The sequence below is a fragment of the Nothoprocta perdicaria genome, unplaced genomic scaffold (genome assembly GCF_003342845.1).
Source record: "Nothoprocta perdicaria isolate Ctin4 unplaced genomic scaffold, notPer1 scaffold_133, whole genome shotgun sequence".
Classification (NCBI taxonomy): Eukaryota; Metazoa; Chordata; class Aves; order Tinamiformes; family Tinamidae; genus Nothoprocta; species Nothoprocta perdicaria.
Genome location: NW_020454461.1, coordinates 1,028,122 through 1,056,014, shown reverse-complemented (window position 1 = coordinate 1,056,014; position 27,893 = coordinate 1,028,122). Strand labels below are relative to the sequence as shown.

General features: G+C 39.4%; 1 long non-coding RNA gene across 1 annotated transcript in view; it reads left to right on the top strand.

The window, feature by feature from the left end:
- The window catches only part of LOC112942792, a 46,423-nt gene extending 25,185 nt beyond the window's left edge, over positions 1-21,238 (top strand). The window contains exon 3 of the long non-coding RNA XR_003248456.1: positions 21,112-21,238. This is a non-coding gene — a long non-coding RNA (uncharacterized LOC112942792). The remainder of the gene's footprint in view (positions 1-21,111) is intronic.
- The last annotated feature ends 6,655 nt before the right edge of the window (positions 21,239-27,893 follow it).

Genomic DNA, 27,893 nt, shown 5'->3' with positions numbered 1-27,893 from the left:
TAAAACTTCACAAATGTCACACGATTCTATGAACACTTGAAGAGAGGGGAAAAAAAATACTTCTTTTTTTCCCCAGTTGCACTGCTAGATTCTTTTGTCTAACCAAAAAAAAAAAAAAGGTTTCTCTCAAAGTGATTTATTCTTGCAGACATTATCAAAGCTTGATTTTTAGAACAGTCTTCAACCAAACAGCTCCTTAAAGCATTGCCATTTTAAAAAGCTAAGCTCACCCACTGCAGCATGAACTAGTCGCACTGAGAAAACTGAGCTGTGATTCAGGTTCCCTTAGCAGTGGGTATGGCCTCTTAATGGAAACTTAAACTCTCATAGTTCAAATATAACCTACAATAACTTTGTTCATTGATCTGCAGCTGTAAACAGTGCTTTTCTAATGTCCAACAAGATMATTTATGTAGTTAGGACTGCTCTTGTTTTCAATTTATGGCTCATGAAGAAAGCTTAGAGTGAGCTACATGCTATTTAGGCAATTTGGATTGAGTTCAGCTCAGCAGAGGTGCAGAACATGGAGAACTGTGTACTTCTGATTACAGTGTATGAAGGTGCCAGATTGTAGAATCTCTACAAGTAATTGTGAGATTGCTATAAAGACATCACATTTGCCTGCAGAGATTTCCCAGTCTGCGACTTACATCCAGGTTGAAGAAGAAATATTTTCTTTCTAAAAGTCCGTGTCATATTTAAAATGGAATTACTAGTAAATCTTGAAGAAAGTTGAGTTGAAGATTGAGCAGTTATTGTTGGAAGATCAAATATAACTCTTCAGAAGTTTTTCAGAAGATTGATAATTATGTAGCGTTTGACCCTGATTTACTTCATGTTCGTAGACGGTGTGAGTCCTTCCTTGTAGATCTTTCTTTTGGAATGCCTCACAATCATGTTAGACCTAATCTGGCCAAACTGAGGACATCAGTTTCCTCTAAACATCTGTGAATAGGCACTTCTTGCCTTCACCTGCTTACTTGTTTATTCCTGGTGAAGATACTTCAAATTTTCCCTTTCCTTCTCTGCATAYATTCTGTATGTTGTAATTGAGCTGGAGTGATTTATTTCCCAAAAGCTTTGGAATGAGAAGACAGAAGAAAGTATTAGGTTTCCAGTGCTCCCCACCTCGCCTTTCATTCCTGCAGCCACCCGGAGGTTCTTTGGTAGTAACCCCCTTTCCCCTGTAGTCCATCTAAGTCTTGCCTCTTTTATGACTGCCTTGCTTGTTATGTCATGTTGAATTTAAATGGTGCATTCTTTAAGGCACAGATTGTGCATAAACTTGTACTGTGTGGATGCTTAAAACTGAAAAACACAAAAATACCAACAAGTCACAGGAGATTAATTGTGGACTTCATAGTTTCTAAGATTTATGTTAATTGCAGACAGAAAATTCATTTTTGCCAGTGCTAAATGATACGAATAATTTAAAGGATGAGGAACAGGTCTTTGGTGCCTAATGCTTTGAAAATGTTCAAGTGCTTAAGGAGAGCAAGGACGGTTACGTGTTTCCCTTTATCTTTGGGCAGCGAAAGGACTGTTTGTACAGATTCTTGAGAAATTAATAAAAAAAAGTCTTCATATGGCGTGACTCCCAGTGACTTCTTCTACACTATTTTGTAAAAGGCATTGAGGTTACAGAAAGCCTTGGTTTTGCCAAGATCTTTTGCACCTGCAAAGTTTGCAGTGTTGCAGCTGTTAGTTGCTGTGTTGCAGCGCTGTGGCCATCAGGGTGCCGCCTTTCCTGGCCCTGCCCGGGCACTGCCCAGTACGGGGCAGGGCCTCCTACGGAGTCCTCTGCACGCGGGAAGATCCCTGCGACGGCAGCGTTTAGTGTAACCACGGATGGGTTTTGTAGGGTGAGTGATAGGGAAGGCTGTTAGAGCGAGTCGGAGAAGACGAATGTGTGTGTATCTATAGAGAAGCAGCTCTAGTAAATACCTGAATTAAACYTGGGTTTCTTTGCCGTTAAGGAGAGCTCCACACCGCGTGCCCCTGATTTGGCCTTTGACTCCTCATGTTTAGAACAAAACAAAAATCATAGTGAGCCAGCAGGCCTGTGTGGTGCTTCATTGACAAGGATCCTTGTGATTTCTGGGCGAAAAAGCCTTTTCGCGCTTGCTAACGAGCACGAGGCTCGTCGTATTCCCGTGTCCGCGGGCCGGCGGGGCCGGTTGCCGCGGCGAGGCGCGGGCGCGCGCGGCCCGTCGGAGGCGCCCGCGCGGCGGGGTCGCAAGCTGCGCAGCCTGCAGGTGCGGCAGCAAAGCGGGGCACAGAAGCTTCCCCTTCCTCCCCTCTCCTTCCGAGTGGATTAAGAAAAATCTTCTTATATGCCCTGTAAGAGGCAGATGTAAGTCAGTTTGGTTTTTAGCATTATATCCAGAGGCAGATACATCTGCTTTTGCTGTCACTTTTTTTTTTTTTTTTCAGAACATGATTAAGATCATATTCCAACAGGAAAATTTCAAATAAACACAGAACATGGGGCCAGCAAGATAACTGTGACTTTTTTTTTTTTTCGGTGTGTCTAGTTTATTATAGCTGTCATTTGTTTGCTTGTACCTATTTCTTCTGAATTTGACAGTTTGGAGATTTGTACCCTCTCTACCATCATTCCCAKGTTGGTCTGATAAGTTTCAAGATAAGTAGTGATGACAATGAAAATAATTACTTGCTCAGTATTTTTAGTTGGAAAATATTAAAGTAGACTTAATATTACCAGTACTTACAGAATACTTGTTTTTATCTACGTTAGCAAATAGGGAAACAGAATTTAAAAAAGAAAAAAAAAAAAAAAAGGAATAACATTCTATTTTTTGCCCATACTAAAATTAGAAGAGCCTTCAAAAAATATATTTATTGTATTCATCTAAACGAAAAAGTTCTGTTGTACAGGGGAATGTGCCATGTTGCTGTGTTCCTTGCTAAGAGAAATCAGTCCCAGGAGAAAAGAATGACAAGTAATGTGTGACAGAGAACAAAAATATGGTTAGATTTTAATATATTCAGCAAAACGCATTCATAATGTAGTGAGATGAAGACAGAGCTCCCTCTCCTGTCTGTTTCATAAAATTTATGGAAGCTATATTTGCATCTTTGCTTTGATTGAGGTGTAAATAAAATGACATCCTGTGAAGTTTGTGATAAAATGCTTGCATTCATCTCTTCAAAATGAATGCGGTGGTCAAATCTGCCTATCTATTTTTATTTTTTTTATGACATCTTGAAATTATTCTGTTGTGCTGGCAGTTAAATGTCTATTTTGAAAAGCTAACACATAATAGCAGAGGATTTATTTTGCATGGTGTGCTCTGTTTTGTATTTCCAAACTCGCAGGAAACCATCCCAATTTTAATGACATTAACCCTCAAATGGTGAGTAGGTTCAGGTCTTCAGGAGAGTGGTTAGTAATTCATTTTTCWTTCTATTTTTTATCAGGAGGAGAACATGAAAGTAATCAGGGCCTTCATTCATGGAATTTCTTTAATGCTGGTGTTTAGAGGTGCTGTAGTTGTAGGTGTTCCTGGACCAGCCCATCTGTTCCTTTTGTTGGGAGGCGCGTGCCAGGCGGCAGCTTTGCTGCGCGGGGATGCAGCCCGGCTGTGCCTCGCTGCCGGCTGCGCTTAGGGGCTTCTGCTGAGACCTGAGCGAGTCTCAGAGACTCAGAGTGGATACGGRGCAGTGAAGAATTGGAGGCTACTGATGACTAAGGTCATCAGAAGAAAAGGAATAAAGTAGATTAATACCTRTCTAAGAACAGTAAGTTGTTTACTGAAATGCGAGTGTGAATAGGCCTATGCATTTTTAAGACTGACTGTTTTTGATAAAACACAAATTTTTCAGTTTGGGTGATGGGTGCTTTTAGAGAAATTTTGGCATTCATAAACTTGCCAACTCAGGTTCCTTCCTGCTATCCAAGTTCCTTCCCATAGTTGTCCCTAGAAGCATCCTTGCTTGTCTTCTCTCTGTCCCACATCGCATCTTGCTACAGGTACTATTTTGTATTTAGTTTGCTCAGTCCTCTTGGTACACATCTCGTGACAGTGAGAATCATTCATCTCTAACTCATGTATATGTCCCTAAGATTAAAGTCACAGGCCTTGGATAACTTTGGTAACCACAAGGTCTTGGATACGAGGTAATTTGTTCCACTTTACTTTTGCAAAATCAAAAAATGGGTCCTGCCAGAACAGGGAGGGGATTTCTGCTCCTTTGATGAGCACCTCCCTGCCATGCCCCTAATGCTTCTAAGTCCCTCTCTGGGGCCTGGCTCGGAAAGGGGGAAAGGGAAGGAAAACAGCTCTGGTCACAGCTCCTCGTAGCATGTGGAGCCCAGGGCAGTTCAACAGAGCCTAAAGCATTTTCACTCAGCTCTTGGAGTAGCTTTTGCAGTGAGCTGTGCCTGGTGAGTCTAGGGGACAGAAAAAAGTCTGTTCCCAGAGGTGTCCGTGTAGGTCTTTGTGCTGAATAAGGGCATAGGAAACAGCTTCTGCAGAGATGCAGTGATGGGTGAGAAAACTRTTCATTTGCTACACATACATCAGAAATATGTTCAGGAGTAAACTGCATGAACTGAATTGTTGGACAGAGATGTTTCCTCTCATGACCTCTACATAAAACATTAGCAGAGATTTGAATTGGGGAATGGAATCTGCAATAAAGGGAGACAAAGTAGGGGCAAAAGCAACAGGTTGTAGCAGTCAGTCCATTTTCCCCTTCTCCCCACCCCCTTTTTTATGTGTGACTGCTTTCACTTAAATCAGACACTTTTCAGAACAGACTTTTTGCTTTGGCTTTGCAGCGAAGGGACAAAATACTCATTGATCTTTGCCTTATTCAGAGCAAATTTTAAATACACAAACTAGATGGCAAACATTCTGATTGTACAAGGCACAAATTGCCTTGTACAAAATACCCCAAGCTATATGCTACAGGAGTATCACATTAGCTTAACCTAAGGTCAGTGTGATATCAATTAGTAAATGTTATTTATAATGAGAGAATTTTGGACTACGTGCCATTTTTTTCTGGTAGAGGTTGTCTGGAAGCAGAGCAACTGAAATGAATAATTTCTGGGCAGTCACGCTGCTGTTCATGCCTTTGACTCTGTTTCTCTGTAAACCAGGATTGATTCCTCCTCCCTTCCCCATTCAGTAGCACATTGGATTTAAGTCTTTTATAAAACAACTCTGAGTCCAGACATAGCAATGAATCCACATTGAATTAATTATATGCTGCAAACTGCAAAGCTCAATTCACTCTTTCCATTTTTCACAGTCCTGAATGAAAAAGCAATTGAGGCAATGACAGGCTTGAGTGTTGACAACAGAACGGTTGTATTTCCCTGTGTAATTACTCTCTCATTAATTTCAACTGTTGAGAGCAGCTGCTAACAATTCTGTACCAGTTTACTTTATGACTAAAACAAAGTGCTTGTTTAACAAATTAATTGACATTGTTTTCTGGAAAAAAAAATGGAAATAAAGAAAATGTACAGTGCTATAGCAATGATTAATTACAATGCCTGTCATATATTCAGAGTCACACTGCTATAACCAGAAAGCAACCCCCAAAGTTAAAAGTCCAGACTTACCAGTAAGCATGGGAACAAGCTGTTAACCTTTTATTTGCATTGCTCCAGACTTCAGTGGTGCTTTCAGGGCTGTTCGTGAACATCTGTAGTCACTTTAGATACTTTTGTAATGGCATAAATGTTGACTGATGTGAGCTTAGAAATGACTTAAAAAAAAGAAAAAAGAAAAAAGAAAAACTTGTAAATACTGCTTTATGCGCAGACCTTTCGCCCTTTACTCTCATTGTTACTTTGCTAAAGCAATCCTCCGGCTGGTGTAATAGTTGAAGAGAAGATAAAATTTTACAAAGGATTTAAACTTCCCTGATTGCAAAAGAAGAATTGAGATGGGAAGTTCTTTCCTGGCCCTCAAATCCCTTCTGAAGTYACCACACCAGAGCGCTGACACTGTCGTGAGGGCAGAACTTCTCGAGTCAGGCCTACTGTGCCTCCTTCTGTTGTGCGGATGGCAGCTTCCAAGTTGGTTCTTAAATAGAAAAACATGCATCTGCTCCTCAGAAGTTTCGGAAGCATCAGAAAGATAGCTAAGAATTACAAGTAAAATACAAGTTTTCTATAGGAAACAGCCTGGCAGTCCACACTTTGTTATTCACTTGATAAGCAGAGTCTTTTTGACAGTCCTAACCTTCTAAACTATAGGTCCTGCTGAGCCCAGCATGAGTCAAACGCTGGGTACCATCTGTCAGAGCTTTAGTGGGTTTTTTTTTTCCCTTCTGCTTTTACTACAATCTGCTAGGAGGAGTGTGGAATAGAAGTTGCTTTTCTACCCTTAAATGAGAAAGCAGGGAAATTCAATAAGAAGCATTAAAGAAATCCTGCTGTTTCCGAAAAGCTTTGTAGGCACTGGGCAGGAGAACAAATTATGCCATGTGTTCTTAAAGACTTTAAAAAAAAAAAAAAAAAAAAAAGTATGTAACTTGCCTCAGGAAGTGTGTAAATCAAAATCTGAAACTCAAAGCTGAAAAGATAATTTTGAAATACTAAGTTATATGAACTGTGACTTAAGCAGGATTTTTGAGGACATGTATGGTTCAAAGATTTCAGCAATTTTCCTAAAGAAAGACTCTTACAGGATACTCYAAATTTCCCACTGATAGGCATTTAATGCAAGGAAGTGGCTGAGAAGAAACGCCCCCCTGCTGCTCTGTAACAGAATTGCCAAAGGACATTTTTGTGTCTCATTAGTTTAGATTCAGCCCTGAACTGGCACCTGTTCTAAAGTCGTTCAAAGTTTGCTGAAAGTTTGCACATACAAATGAGTATTTTTCTTCACTGCATTACTAACAGTTCATCAAAACAGGGATTTGAAGGTTATTGGGGACACATGTGCATACATACAAACGAGCATATAGCAAAATAAAATGCCTGGTTTTCCAGTGCTGAGGGTCAGGGTAGAAGATGAATGTGCAGTTACCTGCCCAGCTGCAGGTGTGGTTGCCCTGACTGCTTGGTTGCTTGTACTTAGGAGGAAGGGTGGAAAATTGTTTTGTGACTTGGGTTTTTGAGCTGGTGGTCTAATAGTCTGTACCTTTCAGAGTAGCCTTGGGACTAAGATGGTTCTGTATTAGACCCTTCAGCATCAGCTCTACTGTAAAGCCACCCTGTGTGTTATAGACATCCCGAAGGTGGACATTTAGCAGCTTTCTTGACTTTTTCTTTCACTATGTAAACCAAAAGAGATGTTCTGCCCTCCAGAACTTGGCACTGTAAGGCCAGCTGCCCCTTGTGTCTACAGTACTCAGTTTTCATGTGAAGTGGCTGTAGTTGGCCACAGAAAATAAGTAATTGCACATGAACCAAGGTCTTGTTTGGAGAAGGCAGAAAGCCTTAGATATCTTAAGGAACAGGCTTAGGTATCCCATTACTTTATTGCATAGTTCTAGCTGCACCGGATGGCATCACATGTATTTATTTAGCTGAAGAGAGATGTGGCCAATTCTGAATATAGATTGAAAAAGTTCTAATGAAATGTTACTGTCCTCTCACTGTGTCTTTAGTCCCAGCAGTTCCATGCTGTCCTTTGAGAAGGGCGCTGTGTGGTTTCAGGGAGCCCTGGGGGCTGCTCTCGCGCAGCTCCGCGGGCCCTGGCAGAGCTCTCGCCAGCAGCACTGTCTCTAACAGGGGAGCGGTGGGAGCTGCAACTCGCAGGTCTCCTCTGTCTCTTCGTGTGAGAAGAGTCATGAGGAGGCACCTTTCAGGCATGTGGAGGGGTAGTCTGCACACCACAAAAGTTTAAGGATGTATCTTTGGGYGATTTTGTCTATGGATGTTATTTCTAGATGTCAGCTGTTCCAYACAGTTTGAGTGCGAGCAGGATGCTTCTGTGATGGTATATTAAATACATATTTTTACAATTTAGYTACGACAGTTATCATTCCTCCTCCTTGCATGTATTTACCGTGGTAATAAACTGAGATTAATGAGAGAAGTCTCTTATTTCTTGGTGAGCAGTGGAAAGCCCTGCTCCTGAGTGGCTTATGGCCTGCGCAGATAGGACACAGGGAAAGCAGAAGGCTAGTGAGAAAGGAAACAGTTCAGACAGTGAGCGATGTGTTACCAACACATGCCTGGTCATGGCTGGTTTTTATAATTRTATGTTTTATATATACCTTAATTGGTGTTTTCCCCAAGTGATATACTATAAACCATATATTTTTCCATAGTGTTATATTTCTGTGTTAGCAATATGGCTGCTTAATCTGTTCAGTCATTTGCATTTACATATATATAATATATATATATATATCCATTTGCTATGAACGCATTTGATTAACTCTGCTATATGGTTGATTTTGTGCCTCATTCACAAACTGCTCTAGGTTATAACTTACAGAAGGAGCTTTACTCATTGCTTAACCACATGCGAGTGTAACATGTGACAACATCAGCTTTTAAAGATGCATTGTGAGAGAAATGGAACATCTCCAGGTAGATATTTGAGAGAGGGTGAGCAAAAGCAATAGCTTTTCTTTGTCTTTCTTTCTTTTTCCATTTAATTCCCCTCCACATGCAGCACAGCTGCAGTAAGCCGGAGCACCTGTTCTTTGCATATTCCTGCTGGTTTGTGCTGTTTGTGTCTGCTGCCAGTGGGGTCCCAAGGGAGGTACAGAAGCTTTTTAATGGAGCAAGAAAAGCCGGGAGCGCCTAAGATGTGCACTGGCACAGCGGTCGTCTCTCTCTTCTTAAAATGACCACAGTTATGAGGTCAAATCACATTCTTTTGATACAATTAGTGAAACTACATGAGAATTAATTACTCCTCAGCATGCTAGGTTGCTTTTGTGGGAAAAAAGAGCTTTTCTAGGTAAACTAATACAATAAGCGAGTTATCACATTATTCAACTTTAAAGAATATATTTTAAATCGTTGAAAATGATTTAGAAGTTTCTCTGAGAACATTTTATATTTATTTAGCATTTTATGACTGATTCATAGGTGGCATTTACCTTAATAAACTAACATTTGAGTTCCGTCAGGATTACCAGAAGCTTTGTATGAAGTCCTGTGTGTCAGACCAAAGAGACTGATTTAAAATCCTTATTCAGAATAKTGGCTTGTGTTAGTGAAAGGATGAYGTGCAAARCAGAATATATTTATTCCAAGCTGTATCTCAGGTGATGCAAGTACTGTTACCTCTAAAATTATGTCAAAACTAACTAAATACTGGTTATTAGGTGTGATTTTTTTTTTTTTTTAAATTGTGTGCTCTGCTGCTTCTTATTTGAACAAAATTGCTGTTCTGCTGTTGTTCCTCAACATCTTAGAAACTTACTAGCTCAAATGAAGGGTTTAACATGGTTGGTTTTGGTTTAATACAGAGTCAGCCTGGCAGTCTTTACAGAATTGTGATACGTGATTTCAAATGAAAATGTAGATTATTTGAAAGCTATGAATTCCTGGCAAAATAAAGCAAAGAGCAKCATCACAACGCTACTTCTTTGCAGAGGTACTAGCATGGTTATGGGGTAGAAAAAAACCATGTCTTTTATGTCAGAAAATTATCCTGGTAGACTCTTTCTTCAACAATATCCTGTGGTTAAATTGCCTTGCCATTTAAGGCAACATAAAGCAATTACTTTCTTTGTAGGCTGGCAGTGCACAATTTTTATGCTAAGCAGAAATCTATGGACCATAACATGGGTGCCCTCACAGTGAGAGAAACAGAAGAGCCCAGATAATTCTGGACTTTATGCTCCTCCTACCCTGGGATGCAGAAGACAGCGAAGCACAAGGGGCTGTAGAGCTTCTCTGGAGGTGGATTTTACTGGAAAGCTCCTGTGTTCCATTAACCCTAGAAACCCTGTGAGTTTTGAATCCTCTTATATTCCAGGGTTTGCGGACAGAAGGTCCACACGTTAGTCAGTGCATGTGTCATGTTTTTGCTTGAAAAGAGGTGCAGTTTGCAGCACAGATCCTGGTGGGTGCCCAAGGATCGTTTTGCAGCCATCTTTTACCTTTAAAAGAACAGATGACGTGGGAGAGGATGGATAGAGAAAACCAGTGCATCATGGCAGCTTACAACCAGTAAACCATGACGGTACTATTTTTGTGCTGTGCTACATCTAATGTGGGCAGTGGTCTTATTTTGCATTACTGTATAAGCTAAAACATTTTTTTTCACCTCTTCACTTTTTAAGCAGTCAGTAGTTTTGGAAATTACTGAAAACTCTGAGCYATGCTTGGATTTAAGTAATAATATCCATTCCCTCCTTTCTTCTCTCAGCTACTCATGATCATGAAGTTAATTCAGCTATTTTTATGTGTTGATGGATTAAAGAAAACTGCAGTTTCCTAAGTACCAAAAAGTATCTATGATTAAAAAAATAGAGTGTGTCACAAAATCGGGACATTTGCAGCTTATGCAACATGCAGATACAGAGCAGTAAGACACCCAAGACTGTAAACTTTAATTTTTTTTTTGCCTGTTTCAATAAAAGTAAACTTCAGCATTTTGAAATAGTATAGTAGTGGAGTAAAGAAAATGGACAAAGGAAGAAATACACCCCAGGGCATTTTTTACCTTTAACTTTGTTTAATTTTATCATCATGTTTTTATTACGTAATTTTGTAGTGTATTTCTAGATTGGATTATTATTTTAAACACACTGTTACTAACAATTCCTGCATCGATTGTTGCCAGATCACCTTTTCCATGTTGGATTAGACCCATTTATGGATAATAATTATTATTTACTACTTTTCTATTAGAATTGTGCAAGTCTCTTTGGATTCTCTTCTTTTGCCTTAAGTATTTAATATTTAAAGACYCATCTAGTTGTGATCCCATAGCCGTTAATTTCAATGGCAAAACTGTCACTGATTGAAAGAGCCTTGAGGCCTCATGCCGAATACACTGGGTGATGTTTTTAGAAGACACAAAGTTAAAACCTTTTTTCTGCAAAAAGTAAAGTAATGGATCTTTTTCTTTTTRAAGCTAAAATCACTCCTCAAAGTTAATCTGGGTCCTGAGAAAGTCGATTTTTACTTAAATATGAAAAGCAATTAAAGAAAAGCTTTTAGATTGCAGTTTGCATAAATCCCAACAAATGCTTCTGAGGTTCTCTAGAATCTTCAATTGTAAAAGCCTTTAATAAGGAGCTAACCAAACCTCTAAAAATTTGTTGACAGATTATAAAATGTTTTAATGGTACTTAATAAAACCTGCAAAATAGATGTTTGCTCTACAGTACATATACGATGTTATATATAGCATTTCTGTGTGTTTTTCATGCCAGACGACATAAGGTTACTGTTAGAGGTGTGGGGTGATTAAATTTACATATGACCGGTAGAATTAAAACTGGTATTTGACTTTCAGTCTTATGCAAATGACTGGCATGCAATTTATGCCAGTAAAATTACTGACCTTTCAAATGCTCATTTAGCTTCAAGTATCTAGTGGGACCAATATAGGCATTGCTGTCTATATTTTATGTCACTATATGAAGCCTTAGAATAGTTTGAGTTCCTGCCTTCCAATAGATACTGGTAGATATTTTTTCGATACATGTCAGGAATTATTGATCTCTGATAGACTTTCACATCTTTTTTTCACAGTTTGCATTTCATGAGTTGCTCAGTCTGCTTTGGAAAAAGTGTATTCGTACTCCAAAAGCTCCTTAATATTGTTGAGACAAATTTCATCACATATATATTTTTATATATATGTTATATCTTTCCGGAAGAATCTACAAAATAGAACTGTTTTTGAGAAGAATGTTTGTCAGGTCATCTTCTAGCTGCCTGAAGTTCTCTGTAATATTTCTCCAAAGACAGACAGAAARTAAGAATCCATTCTACCTCACTGTTAAGTCACTTTCTGAACCCTAGTCATTCAGTAGACACTTTTGAGTGGTGTACTTGGAATTTGTCTGCACCTTGTTGGAATTTTATGAATAAGGTGGAAAAGATTTCTTAAGAATTTTTAAAAAGTCAGTCATCTCTCCTAAAAGTAGTAGTGAAACTGGATGAGTACAGTTTTCAGAAAAGGTTKTTTTGTATAAATTTTATTATAGTCCAACTATTATATTGAATGGGGTGGATAAGAGAAAATAGGCAGTATCTGCTAAATACGTATATGAGCCTTGTTTCATATTCATTATTTTAACTGGTGATCCTTCTATCCACATTTAGTCAGTCTTGAATATTAAGTATATATTTTTAATTCCAAACTAAAATTTTGTTGACTGTCCAGTAAGAAACAGAGAGACATGATTTTTATAGTAAAAGAAAGAGTCATCTATTAAGCAGCTGCAGTTATAAAATATGGTTTGAACACAGGCAGAAATGCTAAACATCCTGGTGACCACGTTATCTTCCTAAGAAAGAGCATGAAAGACTCTCCTTTCTCCTCGCGTGGCGCAGACCTGGCAGCAGCGCTGCCTCCTCTGTCCTGCCTCCCTTCCCCATTTTTCTAATTTATTCTGTAGGGTGGACCTTAAGCTAATACCAATTATCCTAGGTTTGTAAGAACAGCTTTAACAGCACAGAGCACCTGAATATCTGCTGCAGCGTACTCTTTTTACTCGATGTACTGATTTCTTACTATACTTTCAACCTAAATAAAGTACATGCTTTCAGAAGTTACTATTTAATAAAACTCAAGGTATTAAGAACAAGCATGAAAGGACAAAGTCTGGGGAGAAAGAGCGAGAGACAAAGGCTTTGCATTCATCCTGCAGTGATGAATAGGATTAGAAATAGGAGTAAGATTGAGCTCTTACCTGTCTTTTATAAACTCACTCTTTTTGCTGATTAATGGAGCTAAATCCGTTCAGAGGTGTTTGTTTTAATCATCTCTGGTGCCCAGTTCCACTCCGTGACTCGGTGGACATTAATTTGCTGTTAAGTGCTCGGTTACCTGCTAGAACACATGATGTGCCGGAGTAAAATAATAGGAGCAAGTTATTAACACTTCAAGGTTGACCCGCCCTTTATCCCAGAATTCTTCCTCCAGGTCTTCTTATTGATCTGCCTCATGCAGCTTTCTGTCACCTGGGAATTAACAATTCAATGTTTTATTTGACCATTTATCTCTTTAGCAAAATTGTTGCAATCTCTTTGACCTTTTAAAATGTTTATGACAAGGTGTTTGCAGTTAATTGCACTCATAAAAGACACAAACCCTAAGATCGGGTCTAAGATCTGCAAAGAGCTAAGCTGGGCTTCCCGACAAGAACATTGTGAGGTATAATGGGAGTGTTTTGTTTATTTGTAGTATAATTAGCAGAGAGTAAAGATTTCCAATTCCAGGAGCGCTGGTATTCAGGAGAGTGACTCTTGTCCTACCATCGCAAAAATAATGCCACTCTGCTCTGCTTTCCCACTGCTTTTTTCTGGAGGGGGTGGTGGAGTGGAGGAGGATGTCTTGTGGATGGAGGAGCATCAATCAGTGGAGGGTATAAAATATCCTAAGAACAGAATTCTTCCATAGAACTATATTTCATAAGTAGATAGGGATTTTTTTTGTTGTTGTTGTCATTGTTTAGTATTGGTGCCTTCTGTGTGCMTCATCTCAGCAGTAGTTTTGCTGTAGCTGGAAAGGGCTTTTGAGTGAGACTGGTGGGACAGGACTGCCAGGTTTGGTGCTTATGGCAATGTTTTCTTGGAATAACTACCAATAAGTGTCTGACCCCGCTGTCCATTGGAGGTGGTGGCCTTCTGGAGTCTTCTCTGTGCAAAAGGCCCRGTTTCAGGTAGGGAAGGAAGATGCAGGGCTTTCACCCAGGGATGCCAGGGCTTGAGGGAGGAGCACTGAGCACATCGGTGGTAGGAGAAGTAGAGACAGAACAGTGAGAATTTCCCACGTAGTCCTGCAGATTTTGCAGCCTGGGGTTGCTATAAGCATCTCCTCTCCCAGGGCTATGTGTGTCTTAAGCTGACAACAGCACAGCCCTTGTATCAACCCATAGTCAGCCTGGAGAAGATCCTGTTTTACTGTGGTAGACCTAACCTCTCCCTATGCCATCTTACGCATCCCAGTAAGTTGCTTTCCTGGTATAAATCTCCATCCTGCCAGTAGAATTAATAGGGTTACCCTGGTTTTCTTAGCTACTGAACTAGATTATGCCTTCTACCTTGTGGATCTGAAAATGGGAATGACTGCTGCACCAAGTACTGAAATTATGCAGTAAGCAAGTGTGAAGAAGTGAATTTGGTGGCAGAGCTATGTGAAACTTCACCAAGCTGGAAAATGAACTTAGTAATACTGATACTGGGAAAACAAAACCAGTCGCTGAAGAATCCTTGGATTGTTTTCTGAACTAGTAAAATATTTCTATGTGTGTTCATGAGTGACTAATTATAGAAGTCTCTTTGTGCCGTGTTTATACTGCTGCTCTCGTTTTATCAAAGTAAAATGGAGTGCTGTGGCTTGGCCAGCTGTGCATTTCCCCGAGCGAACCCGGCACATGTTCASGGTACTTTCCTGTAATTTTCAAGGCCCCACTTTAAATGATAAGGCCCGAGGTGCTTGGCTTATTCACATCTGCTGCTTTCCTGGAGGTCAATCAAACAGTTCTTCATTCAAGAAGTAATGGGGTCTTACAAAGGAAAACAATTATTTCACTTGAAATCTATTGATCTGGTTTCTGTGGTTCATGTGGTGTTTTGGGTGCAGAGCAGTTGCTTGAAACAATTTGAGATCAATTCAAGTGTAACTGAATCAATAGATAACCATAACTGAAATGCACTAGTCTTGTTTTTTTATAAGAATATATTTTATCCTACTAGTAGTACTAGGAGAATGCTATGGATGATAAAAATAGAATGATCAAAATTAGAAGCTTTTTTGTATTGTTGAGAACTTCTAGAATCAGATTTCAACCTAGAGGAAAGTTGAGACATGAATAGGGTTATGAAATATAATGATTTTGTATTTAAATTGCATTTTTAAAAGAGCTTTTCTAACAGTTGAGTTYATGCATTTTTCGTTCTGAATATTAAGTTCATCCAAAGCTAAATTTGCCACATGAATCACACTGTCAAAATGTTGATATCTTTAAATAATATTGCTATAAGATGCTTAAGATTTACCTTTTTAATTAATTTATTTTCACAATGAATGCTTCTGCTAGAAATTTTTCATTTTTTAACCAAAGCTCCTTTTTATATTTTCAGCCCAGTCAGTTTTTATTTTGCTCATTTTTTTTCTATTTGCCCCAGCTCTGTTTTCTGTTGAAAGTTTGTTCAGGCAGAAAATTCCTGCCTATTCAAAAGAAGTTAGAAAACAAAGGAGAGGAAAGTCAATCAGGGTATCAGAAGATGTGCTCTGACATTAACCCTTCATCCTCTGCCTGGGCACTAACTCACCATAAAACAAAGAAATCAGGAGGAGCTTTTGCTAAAGCAGTTGCTAACCATGAGAGGTAATCATTTGGTTCTTCACTTAGAGGAATGGTTTGAAAATCTGTCCTGTAGTATGCAGGGTCTGGTGGACACCAGAAAAGGCATTTTCAGCCCTGCAGAATGTTTCTGCACTTCTGTACTCTGAAGGGATGAGAACTTTGTAAGATCTGTGGGAAGAAGATTCTAACTAGTTTTCTGAAGCCCCCGTTTCCGTGGGAGAGAACAAGGATCAGAAAAAAGATCCTCACTCATGAAATAAATAGTGAAAAGCAAAGAGATTAAAAGTCCTTTTATGCTTTTGTAAATGTATTTTCGCTGAGAAACAGTAGTGCTTTTGAATCTTCCTACCTTGCTTTCCTAAATCAGTGATTTGWCAAAAGATGTGTAGGGGACAAACTTGCTGCACTACAGAGGTAACTGCCATAGATTTTCACAAATGACCAGTAGCTATTTAGAGATCCTTAAGCAAGTTTTTGAATATATAATTGCACATTAAAGGTATGTTTTGAATATGTGATATTTGGATAAAGCTACTTGTTTTGCATGCAGAAATGCCATTTGTTTGCAGAAATGTAGATACCTCTAGGCAAAAAATACTGCATTCAGAGGTGAGATTGATTTAATGCTGTGAATCTTGGTAATGTGAACTGCCTTGGGATCCTCAGATTCAGGGAAATGCTTCAGATACTCTCTGAATTTAGTTGGTTGTTACATCTTGTCTAAGCTTACTGATTTGAGCAAAATGCTCCCACAGCAATATTGCTGATGTAGTGGCTCTCAGCAGTGGGAGCAGCAAGCGAGCTGCAATGCAGAGGGCTCCAGGGGCTTCTCTCGGGGGCCTGTGGGTTACATTTGCTGCAGGTATGTTGGATAGAGTACGGGCTTCTTTTGGGGGGCACAGGCTCTCTGCTGCTGTCCACTGTGGACATGCAGTCTGTGTRTAAGCACACGTCTGACCTCATGGTGTGTCCCCCATGAGCTGCTCCAGAGGTGCTGCAGTTGGAATGATCTGCAGTGTGGAATGGGGTGAGGAATCATCCTCACCTCCACGTGCCTGTGGAGGTGAGAACAGCAGTGGATGTTTTCATTTAACATAYCAAATGATATATCACAATTCATTTAGACTGCTGTGAAGACTAATTAGAAAATCAGGTATCATAAGGAGTAGTGAATCTTCTAATTAGGCAGGATTTAAAACCTGACAGAAAATCAAGATGTTGAGGATTATATTGTGGAAGAAGGGACCTTCCTGCTCAGCCGCTTCATGGGTGACCAGATAAATGCCATGTAAGGGTAGGCTRCCACCCTCTATGCACTTTCCCTGGTTGCTACAAGCACACAGGTAGCACAGTCCACTTGATGAGCTGCCTTTCTGGCATAAGGAGTTAAGTGGTCAGGATAGCTTATTAGACCGACACTGGTGTCTGTCTTCATTACATGTTGTAGGAGAGAGTTATCAGGGCTGTGACACTTAGGTCTCATGTTGTATATGGCGTGGAGCTTGAAGGAATGAAGTGGGAATGATAGATGAGCAGTGTATCTTGTGGTTCTCTGTGCATTGGGTGGGTGTCCTAGACTTCTGCACGCTGCAGATCACATAAATGCTGGGACAAGCCCCAGTCATTCTCCTCCTGCCCCAGGACAGTCCGTGGCAAATGAGCTTTGATCTAGGCATAGGCTGGTGATAGTTGCAGAAGTCAATCCCAAGGCAAATTATAAATATTTGCTAATCTAACTATTGGATGGGAAGTTAAGGTGAAGATTGGGTATTGTGGGGTAATATAAACTTGTTTAAAGAACAATTTAAAGCTTACTTTTTCATTTTCCCAAAGGTTATTCTACTATACTTAAAGTAAGACGCTCTTTGTAAATATCAACTAGTTGATTTTAGAAATTGTTCTACAGAGAAGTGTTAAAATCAAATTGAGTTAAAACTCGAGATGTTTAGGAAGATTTCCCTCAGGAGAAATCATTCTGAGAGGTTGTTTCATACCACATGTTAGCCTTGAGATGCTGACCATTGCCTTACTTCCAGAAGGGTGCAACACAGAGGGAACAGTTGCCTCAAGTTGCCTGAGAGAAACTGAAAATKGGGTCCTTCAGAACATACGGATATGTAATAGGAGACAGAAATGGCATCTTTTTGGTGGGGAAGGGAGGAGTCCTGGTGACCTTAAGGGACACACAGCAAAAGTTGGCAATTCCTGCCCTTCTCACAGAAGAAGATGACGTGCCCTGTCCCAGCCTGTCTGCTGGTGGGAGCAGGGGTGGCACAGAACGGGACAGGGCACACACAGAAAACTGGTGCTAGTGAAGCCTCTGCTTTCGGCCATCCCCGGCCGACACTGTTCCTAGTGTCATGATCAGAAGGTGACAAATGCTCCCTTCCGACAAATTTAATCGAATGTAAGATTACAGACTTAGGAACATACTATATAGTTGTTCTATAATGTCATTTTAGAATGGATGTAGCATTGAGTGCCTTTACCTAAAGGTTTCATCACTTAATCCGTTTGGAGTTCTTATACATATATTTTACATATGTTATATGTGTAACTTACATATGTCTTTAAATTTTAATTTAATTTAATTGAACTTTTAAATTCCCCAACTTGAAGCTTTTTCTTGAGGAATAATCCGTGTAATACTGTTATCCTTAATTTAATGATACACTGTGAACCCGTGTTTAACGTATTTTTATTTGGGAGCAGATACTAGCCCCTTTGAAGGCAGCAGTTGCTGTACCTGGGCGGGTGTAACTTCTGGCCTAAGCAAGAGCTGCTCTTGGTAAAGCTGGAGAGAAGGAAGTTTGTGACTGGCTTTGGTATCCGGCCCAGGTGCCCTGTGTCACACAGATGGCCGAACAGTCCTACGAGGCTGAAGCCGGGTAATTCTGTTTCATGGTCAGCTATTTGTCTGCTACCTCTTCAATGTGGAAGTAGTATAGCAAGTACTCAATAATTTACATACTGTACAGTATAGTCAAATATAAATGATGCATTATTCTTCCATTTATCCCCATTTGAAATAATGGATTACCAAATCTTCAATTTATTGTTTATCAGCATTGTGATTATTTATACCGTTTGCTGAGTTTACAAAGTAATGCATCACTCAAGAAGCTGAGTTGCACTTTACTGATTTATAATGGATATTTTAGTGATCACTGCATGATCCTTGCATTGTTTATTTATTTATTTAGGTTGTGAATATGTGAATATTGAGCTTGAAAGGAAAGCCAGACGATATGGGGCCAAAATTAATGCTGAGAGAGATAATCCCCCCTTTTTATTTCTTGTTTTGTATTACTGATTTTTACTGTTGTCATTTTTACATTAAAAAAAGATGTATTGTAAAAAGAAACAAGAATGCTGATAATTTTACTAATGAGACTAAGAAGGGCTTTTAAGTGAGTGAGTGAGTGAGGATGATACTTCTTTGGGGCTTTCTCTGTTCAGGGGAAAGGTTCATCCACAGTACATCTTCCACAGAGTTTGACCTCAAGCCTAGCTAGCAGTAGCGGTTAGCCCTCCTCCAACTGGAATAATTATTAAAATTAATTGAAAGGAAAAATCACAGAACAGGTACTTTTGTGGCTATTGATAGCTTTTATGTTTTAGCACTATGCAACCTTCCATAGTTTGGACTCAGTGAATTGCTTTTTTTTGTTAAAAATTACATGAACGGTAGCAAAATGAAAAACTATCTTTCTGCAAATACAGGTAATGTATAGATCCTTGGCCTTCCACCATATCCACCATCCTTATTAACATTTGCTCTGCTAAAAGGAAAGAAGATTGAACATAAAGAAACTGAAGGTCGCCCACACAGTTGTCTCAATAGCAATCTGGGTGACTTGAACCCTGTTGAGGAAAAGTAATTACCCTTTGGCTTCTGCTGACCTCAACTAACCTTTGCTGAAGGACCAGAGAAAATAAAGGCTGACCAAGAGCCTGCCCTTCCTGCCCTGTGGTTAACCCGCTCCGTGGATGAGGAACACCCTCCACAATAGGATGTGAAAATGTTGCCATGGAAATATCAYTGGAAGAAGAAACAAAAATCTATTACAATTAATAGTGTTTTATTAGGTGGCTCCTAGAGAACTGTTTAATCCATGGAACTTGCGCTATCTTAAGATCGGGGTTTGGAAAATTCAGGGGGAATGAGAGAGGAAGGAGAGCAAGCCTCTTTAAAAATTCAAGCGCTGTTGCCAGAGCAAGGGTGGTTCGCGTGAGATAAAATAATCAGTTAGATCTTGCAAACTTTAAATACGGGAAGGGAAAGAAAAGCAGAATAAATGTGATGACAGTAATTGCAGATGCGGAGCGGTCGCTGCCCGCCGCCTCGGGAAGCGCGCTGCGACCCGCACGTTGTGCTCGCGGTGGTTTGGCAGGCTGCAAGGCTCATTCATCTTCTCCTGTTTTTCATACTCCTCAGTTCTTCAAGATTGGGTCCTACAGTACTTTTGTTGTGATTTTTTTTCTCTTTTCTTTCTATTAATTATATTTAATATCTAACATTACAGTGTTACAGTTCCATTAAATCATTGGCCTAGTTTGGTTTGTTTCAGGCAGAATTTTGTGCTGTCCTTTTTCCTCAGTAACTGGTAGCTTCAGTTGGAGCTGACAGTGCTGCACATTTTCAGCAATTTATCAGATTTTAGCAATTTTTTTTTGTATATGACTATACAAAGGAACAAGAATTGTTGATGACCTACAATATTGTACTTTCTAGTGCACRATAGAGCATTTCAATTAAGAAAATTGTGACATTTCCTTATTAATGCACAAATTGCAATGGCTTAATTTATGAAAAAGTTTTAAATGCATGTTYACCTAAGCCGTTTTAAATTACCTTGTTGCTGTTAAGAGAAATGAGAAATCTTGAAAGATTCAGATTAAGCGATAGGAATACACAATTGTATGTGTATGTTTTCTAGTAGAACGTGAATTCAAAATAACACACTAGTCTTTTAAAAATGCTGCACAAAGGGATGCATCAGCTTCCTTTCAGTCTGCTTTCAAAAGTGCAGAATGTTTTTCTTCAATATTTTCTATGTTTTGTCTCTCAGTAGCCCAGCTGTGGATTTTCACCACGTCAGTGCTCTTCAGCTTAAGTGTATTTTGAAATGGTAGTTTGAATAGGGAACAGAGTGTTTCTGTGCTGCATAGAAACAAACTTTTATTTGGGAATGAAAAGACCTGTATTGCAAATGTGGCCATTTTCTTATCTGTTTGCTAATTCTAACAGTATTATGCAATTTTTAAAGTTTGCTTATTTGAAAACACACTGCACTCTGTCTAGGTATGGAATTGCACCAGTGATAATACACCCTGAATTTTGTTTATGAAACATGAACTTAAAACTTACTATCTGTTGCTGTATTTATTTCTACTTCTGTGAACATTTAAAATGACTTTGATCAGATTTCTTTCACTACGCGAGCCTATATTTCATGTTATCTGAACAGTCTAGGTCCTGGATCAAAGTGATAGGTTTTCATTAATTTTCAACAATTATTCCTATCTAATTGGCACCAAATGAGTGCTTGCTCATCTAACTCACCTGGTTATGGTGCTGTGGCAAAGCATCGCTTGTTTCATTGACTGTTTCACTGTTCTCCTTGGGTTAGTGCCAAGATTTTCATGTTAATCTCTTTCTGTTTCCAGATGCTGTAGGTCCATGGCATTCTGGCTGGAGCTCAAAAGTGAAGCAAGTCCATCATCACATGTGGAGTTTCTCTTGCTGCTGTATTTACTGGAGAGAGAGAAATACAAAACAGACAGAGAGGAATTATAATGTCTTACTCCAAGGTAAGTACATGGGTAGCCTGCTGTGTTCTGCTGTGTGTACTTGGAGGAGTTCGAGAAATTGCTTTAAAATATGCCTGTCATATCACTTCTGGATTAGAAGTTGTCATTAAGTGTTTGCATCTTCACTTGTGGATTGTGTTCGATCATCTTTTAGTGGGGAAAAAGGAAGAACCACTTCTTTTTTCATTTTAGTCTGACATAATTCTAAGGCTTTAGAAATGTCTGAATTCAACCAGATTTTAACTTGAGGCATCTATAAAGACAGAGGAGTAAGAGAGCTAAGAAACATTACTTATTGTTACTGAATGTTTGAAAACGAAGAATTTTCAGGCTAAATTATTAATGAGCTGTAGGTACTTATTCTGCTTTATAGTGTGTTTCTTATATTCATCCTCTAAAATGTGTTATTGCCTGTTATTGTCAACTTACTGGGGAATTAAATACATGCTCTATAATTAAAGTTTTTTTTTTTTTTTTTTTCCACTGAGGCACTTTTTTTTGATCTGACCATACAGGTGTATGTTATGTTATGCTAAGCATAGTATAAGTTCCATAAAAGAAGAAGGTAGGTAGTATCAAAGCAAAATAATATCAGAAATGTTTTCATTTGAGCTGCAAAGTCTGATCACATGCAATCACATTCTTTAAAAACCTAAAACATTTTTTCTTAAATTATGTTTTGTTCACATATTCATTGATATTTTCCCCATAAAACAAACGGAAGAATGTAGTTTAGTAAATGATGATGAATCTTGCTAGCCTATTGTCATACACATGTGGTAGAAAATCAGGAATTAAATCATTTCTATATTATTCTGAACTGATGAATTCTTAGACATATATAGAATAMAAGGCTTTTAAGTACCCTGCAATTCTTAAAGCTTTAATTGATCCAGCCTTGCAAAATTGTGTGTATTTAACTAGTGGCCTCCTATTGTTCTATAGCATTATCTAAAAATACTATGCCTCTAAGAACAAGACTAATAATATCAACATTTAATTATTGTATGAATGGTACAGGGAGAAAAGAGACACATTTCAGTTATTAATGAGAGTTGTGGCAGAAATAGTAATTATAGCAAGCTTACTGCATGGGAAACTGTAATATTGAAAGTACTGATGGAACATCTGATTCTCAAAATTTAAATACAGCCTAAACATCTAAGGCATTACAAAAATGTTTAGGATTTATAATGGCAATTTATACAAGCCATCGAGGAAGTATTATAAAATAATGTGGCATTTATGTAGCATACTGCTGTCACTGTAAAGTCATCTGCTAGATATTTATTAATAACACAGCAAGAAAGCATAGAGTATAGTTTGGATAAGTGTTTATTAGTAGCCTACATCACAAAAAAAGGATAAGTAAATCTTTATCTTGAATAGTTTAGTTTTTAAATCAACAGTAGTATYAGATATCCTGAAAGTCACTATAGTCAGTTAAATACCTTATAATGCTGTATCCCTGGTAATCCAATTTATAAAACTATATTCTCAGCAGAAAGTCCTGGAGTACATGGTAGTTCTCTTCAGGAAGCCCTTTCTGCCTTTTCTTGTCATGAAGCAGTGATGGCACATTTTTATCCTGTTGATAATTTGAGACTCCTTAAACTATTTCTTGTTGACCCCCTGGATTGGTCTGTATTAGGGTGGAGGTAGCTGGAAGGTTGAAGGACCGCAGACCACACATTCTTCCTTTTTTACTGTGCCTTAATATTCAATATAGCATTCAATATTCTGAAGCAAAAAGAGAAAAGCTGGTCCATCATATATTCCACACATTGCTAGTCTTTCCTTTATGTCCTGCAGTGCCAGAGAGGGGGATTATTGCTGCAGAAAAAAAAAATCTGGCCACAGTGTAGGAATAATCACTGCAGTCCGGCTCACCCCCACACCTCTTTCTCTCTCTTTCTCTCTCTCTCTCCCTCTGTTTGAGGCCCCAGCTGATTCAGTCTGCATCCATCCATACATAAATCATTGCCCTTATTCTATTGGTTACATGGTACATGGCAAGTATTGATTTTTTCCGTTGCCTCATTGCTGGAGAACCCATGGTTTTTGTGAGACTGAAAATGCAAAATTTTTTGCTGGAGATCTTGTCAAGGTACAAAAATGACAAGYGAGGAGGGTGCTATTTTAAGGTTTGTGTGACTTGAAAAAATTGACCTTCTCTGTTCTGCTCTACAATTGCCTGGGTCCCAAGAAGTCGAGGCTGGTTTAATCATTACTGCTTTAGGTAGGCTTAGTGGCTAAGCAGCCGGAGAATAAGTAAACAGAAGCAGGGCCTGATCATGCTGAGAAAGGCATTGCTTATTTCTTAAAAGTTTAATTATCTTCTGAAATGTTAACAGAAAGATGAGAAAAGATAATGACATTTTAAGAGAGGAATGGAATCCTCAGCACAATTAGGTAGTATACTGTAAAAATGGAYTCTTTTTTTTTCCTATCTGCAGATTGCAAAAATATGATACTACGTTTAACTCTTGAGATAGATCTTCATGGCATTTTGAAGTGTGTTTGCTAAGCCTTTATCAGTACGGTCACTGTATTGAGTTAGTCTTCGTCGGCATTCGAATTTGCCTGAAAATGCCTCCCAAAGATGGCACCTGGCTTCCTCACGAAGTATTGGACGAATAGGAAGAGTAGATTATGATGTTCGATTATGAGATCTGTTCTAGTTCAGTCAAACAGAATTCCTTGTTATAAGCCTTGCTCTTACAGGGAGCCTGATCCAGAACTACTGTAGTCATCAAAAACGTTTTCATTGATTCAATAGGTGCAGGATCAGCTAGAGATTACACAGAGGCCAGTATTTTCCTGTGTGGGATACTATCACTTTCCCCCTTCTTGAAGAAAACGTAAAATAAGAGAGGATGGCGTGGTTATATGCAGATATAGAATTTTATTTTATTGCATCTCATATATTTTAACTCAAATGTATGTGGATGTCCATGTATTTGCTTTGATGCTTGTAATGCAGAATGACCCATATCCACCTCACCCCCACTCTTAATTACTGTATTTTGCTTATATTTTTTGGAAACTTCTGCCCCTTCTCTTCTGTATTGCACCACTTTTAGACCCCAGTCTTCCCCTAARCGATGTGCAGATGACATTTAAGCCATTGTACCTTGTTTCACAGAATCACAATTTCTGCCAATTGCACTTCCTGAGCAGCTCGTATTTTCTATGATTTGTGGAGGCATAAGGCAAATACCTTAAATAATAACACAGCTTTAGAGCTCCTGTGCTGCTGGGGCTGTCGAAATGGATGATAAAGCTAAAATTATCAGCAGGGAATCTCCAGCCAGAGGCCGTGGCTYCCTGTACAGGCCGTGCAAAGGCCGCACCTGCAGCACGCGGTCACTGSTGTAGCGCTAAAGCAGGGCTGGGTAACCTGCCCCTTCCCCTGCCCGGCACCAYGGCCACGCGAAAGAGTCTGTGCTGACCAGCCCTGGGTCATCTGACCCGTCCTGTGGAAGTGATTGCACAGAAAGGGTTTGTTACCAGGCTGGATGTTAARCATTGGCACCAATCCTTTGGTTTAAGGTCACTCCTTTAACCTTTATTATTTTTAGGAAGGAGAGTGTTTCAGCTAGTGGRGGTTTACGTTATCAGCCTGCCACCAGCAGTTCAATGGTTAAAACACAGAGAAAAGACATTAAATGAACAGTATTCTGAAGTGAAGTAGTAGCAATGGGCTGTCATCAGTTTCTTACGGAGCGCCAGCATACAGCATGCTTTCAGAGTTTGTTGCCAGGTTCATATGGATGTTCCCATGACTTGATCATTCTTTTTTTATTCCTTTGTTTTTTTCTCCTTCCCCTTTCCAGTCATGCAGTGTTTCTGTTGGCCTTTTGTACAGAAGGTGGGATGCTCTGCTTACTAGGGTCAGTGGGTGCATCACACTCCCCAGGCCTGAGACACTGACTGTGGGACTGCCCGAGGTTGATTCTTGGTATACCTCGAGTTCAGTTGTTACCAGTCATGACAATAAGACAAGTAAGAACTTGCTCAGTTCACTGACAGAGACAAGAATTGGTTTTATTCACTGGATTGCTGTAGTAGAACTCACTGCACAAATCCCTGCTGGGAGCTCCTCGGCATGGTGCCAGATTGTTGTTTTTGAGAGCTTAATGATCCCGAAACACAGGCTGTTGTGCTTGGGTTTGAACAAGGGAACACCTTAGATTTTCTCCTCCCTCAGAATGAACATAAATCACGCTGAGCCCTGCAGGAGTCCTTCCAGTGTGTTTATGAAATTGCCAATTGTTTTCAGAAAGAAAATGGAATATAGTGTGATWCCAGACCATGGGATCCAGATCCAGATCTTATGGTGGAGACCATACCCATTTCCCTACAGTAACACAGACAGTTGTTTGAAACTTGGTGGTATTTTCTTCATACTGCTCACAGGCTGCTTTTCCATCCTGGTTTGTGATACCAAGGTGGATCTAGTGCAGCCAGGTCAGCCAGTCCCTTTTGCAGATGCCTCTTGAAGAAGRGCAAGCACTGACCCTTGAAGGTGGGCTTTGGAATTAGTAAATGACAATGATAAAGSGTGAAGTTTTTTTTTCCAGTGATAGACAACAATAATATCTTTGTTGAAAACATACTGTCCTGTTACGTAATAATATGAATTGAARACCGTGTTTTTGTAAGATACAGGTGAAGCAGCCAGGGAGGGYTGACCAGTGGCATTGCCTGGGCACAAAGAGCAGGCCCTTCTCTCCAGGGATGGCAGGGCAGGCGGCCCAGGGCAGCAGCACGTTGCAGTGTTAGGCCTGGCCTGCAGTTAGCATGAGCTGCAGACTCAGCCTGCACCCACTGTCCTGATCAGTTTCCCCCAGCTTTACTGACTTTATATCCCCACAGTGCACAACAGTATTATAAAACAGGTCTTTCTAGTATCTCCTTTTCATAGGTGAAGAAATCAAGTGACAGCAAGGCTGATATTGAAGCTGAGGATGTGTTTTCAAGCTCTTGCTAGTGACATGCATGTGAGAAAAACTGCTGAGGAACAGTTCATACATGTGGAGTCCTGACCCCTATAATGCGGTCAAGGACAAGTGAGTTCTTTAGCGATCTGCTTAGCAAGCATCAGTCACAAAAGCATCTGGCTCAGCTCAAACATTGCGTTTTCTCAGTAACATACATATGTATATGAAGACAACAGAGAAGGAAATAGCAACACAAGAGTCCTTTTTTTTTTTTTTTTTTTTTTTTAGGAGGGTCTTCCTTGTTTGCTGCTTTTCTCAGCCTATTTTTGTGTAAATCACTCTTTTATACCTGGCAAATTAGCAGCGCTCTCTGAGACATGCTGCAGGAAGTCTGTTGCAGATATATATGCTCAGTTATATTGAAGGGTAATATAGTGCCACTTCATTTAACCCATGCTGAATGGTACATAAGATCCCAGAAAAGTTATTCAGCAGTAATGGCAAATTCCATCCCTTGAAGACAAAAATACCTGCAGACTGTACATTGGAGTTGCAATAAAATGCAGGAAAAGGTTATTTTACCTGAATTGATCGCTTAGCAACCAAGCAGCCACCTCCAGAGAATGCTGCTGTGGGGGTTCCCAGGGAACYGCCAGTGACAGTCACCAAACAGCTGGCCCAGTGATCTGCATCCCCTTTAACCTCAGTCACTGAAGGATGGGCTGCTGACAGCTACCAAACAATAGAAACACACCCTAATATTTTATTTAAGAGCTGAGGGAAGCCACAGCTGTATGGATCGTTCAGCCAGCTGGATTTAACTGCTTTAAACTGTTTGTTATATCTCAAGGAACTGGTAAGCAGCAATTCTGTGTGTTTAAAACATGTTCATATCTTTACCTTCGAAAGTCGGCATATGGTAATGAAATCCAACTAGCAAAACGGATACTGGTTTTGTGCACAAATAATAAATGGCAAATTATGAAGTGTTTGCATTATATATGCAACTGATTTACTCCATTTTCCATGAATTTTTGAAGTTCATGTTGTGTTTTGCTGATATTAACGGTTCTACTGATAATCAGTGAGAGAATCTTCAGATACTAAAGGAGGAATTTAGAATGAAGGGAAAAAAATGTAGTTAAGAGTGAGAAGATAAAATTCAGAATAAGAAGACTGAACTTTGATATTGAGAAGAGCTTGCTTATGAYGCGATGGATTATGTCTGGAGGGTGGTCTCCCGAAGAAAACAATGAGAGTTCAGTCACTTCCAGGGTGTCAGAGTCAGCTGGAAAGCATAAGAGTCTAATACACATAGCAGTTCTCTGTGGTGAGAAGTTGTGAAAATTGCTTTTTTTTTTTTTTTTCATTTTTACTTCCTGTGAGGTTGCAACATTACAAAGAACATTCAGCAAATTTACAACAAATGACAAAATCCAACATTTTCTGATGGCAGATACCCCAGGCCTGTAAAGTTTTATGGACTAGCCTCGTCCTGTGAGTTCTTAGTAATTCTTTTTAGTTTAATTTAGAAACAGGAAAAAGCTGTGATTGAAATGGCAGTGCACTCAGCTTCTCCCTGCAGGCTCAGTGCAGTGCAAAAGAGGAGAGCATTTGGAAATCAGTCAGGTCTTCTATTGCTCGTTTTTCTCTCGCATATTCTAGTGGAGATCTCATAATCTACTTTGATCCACT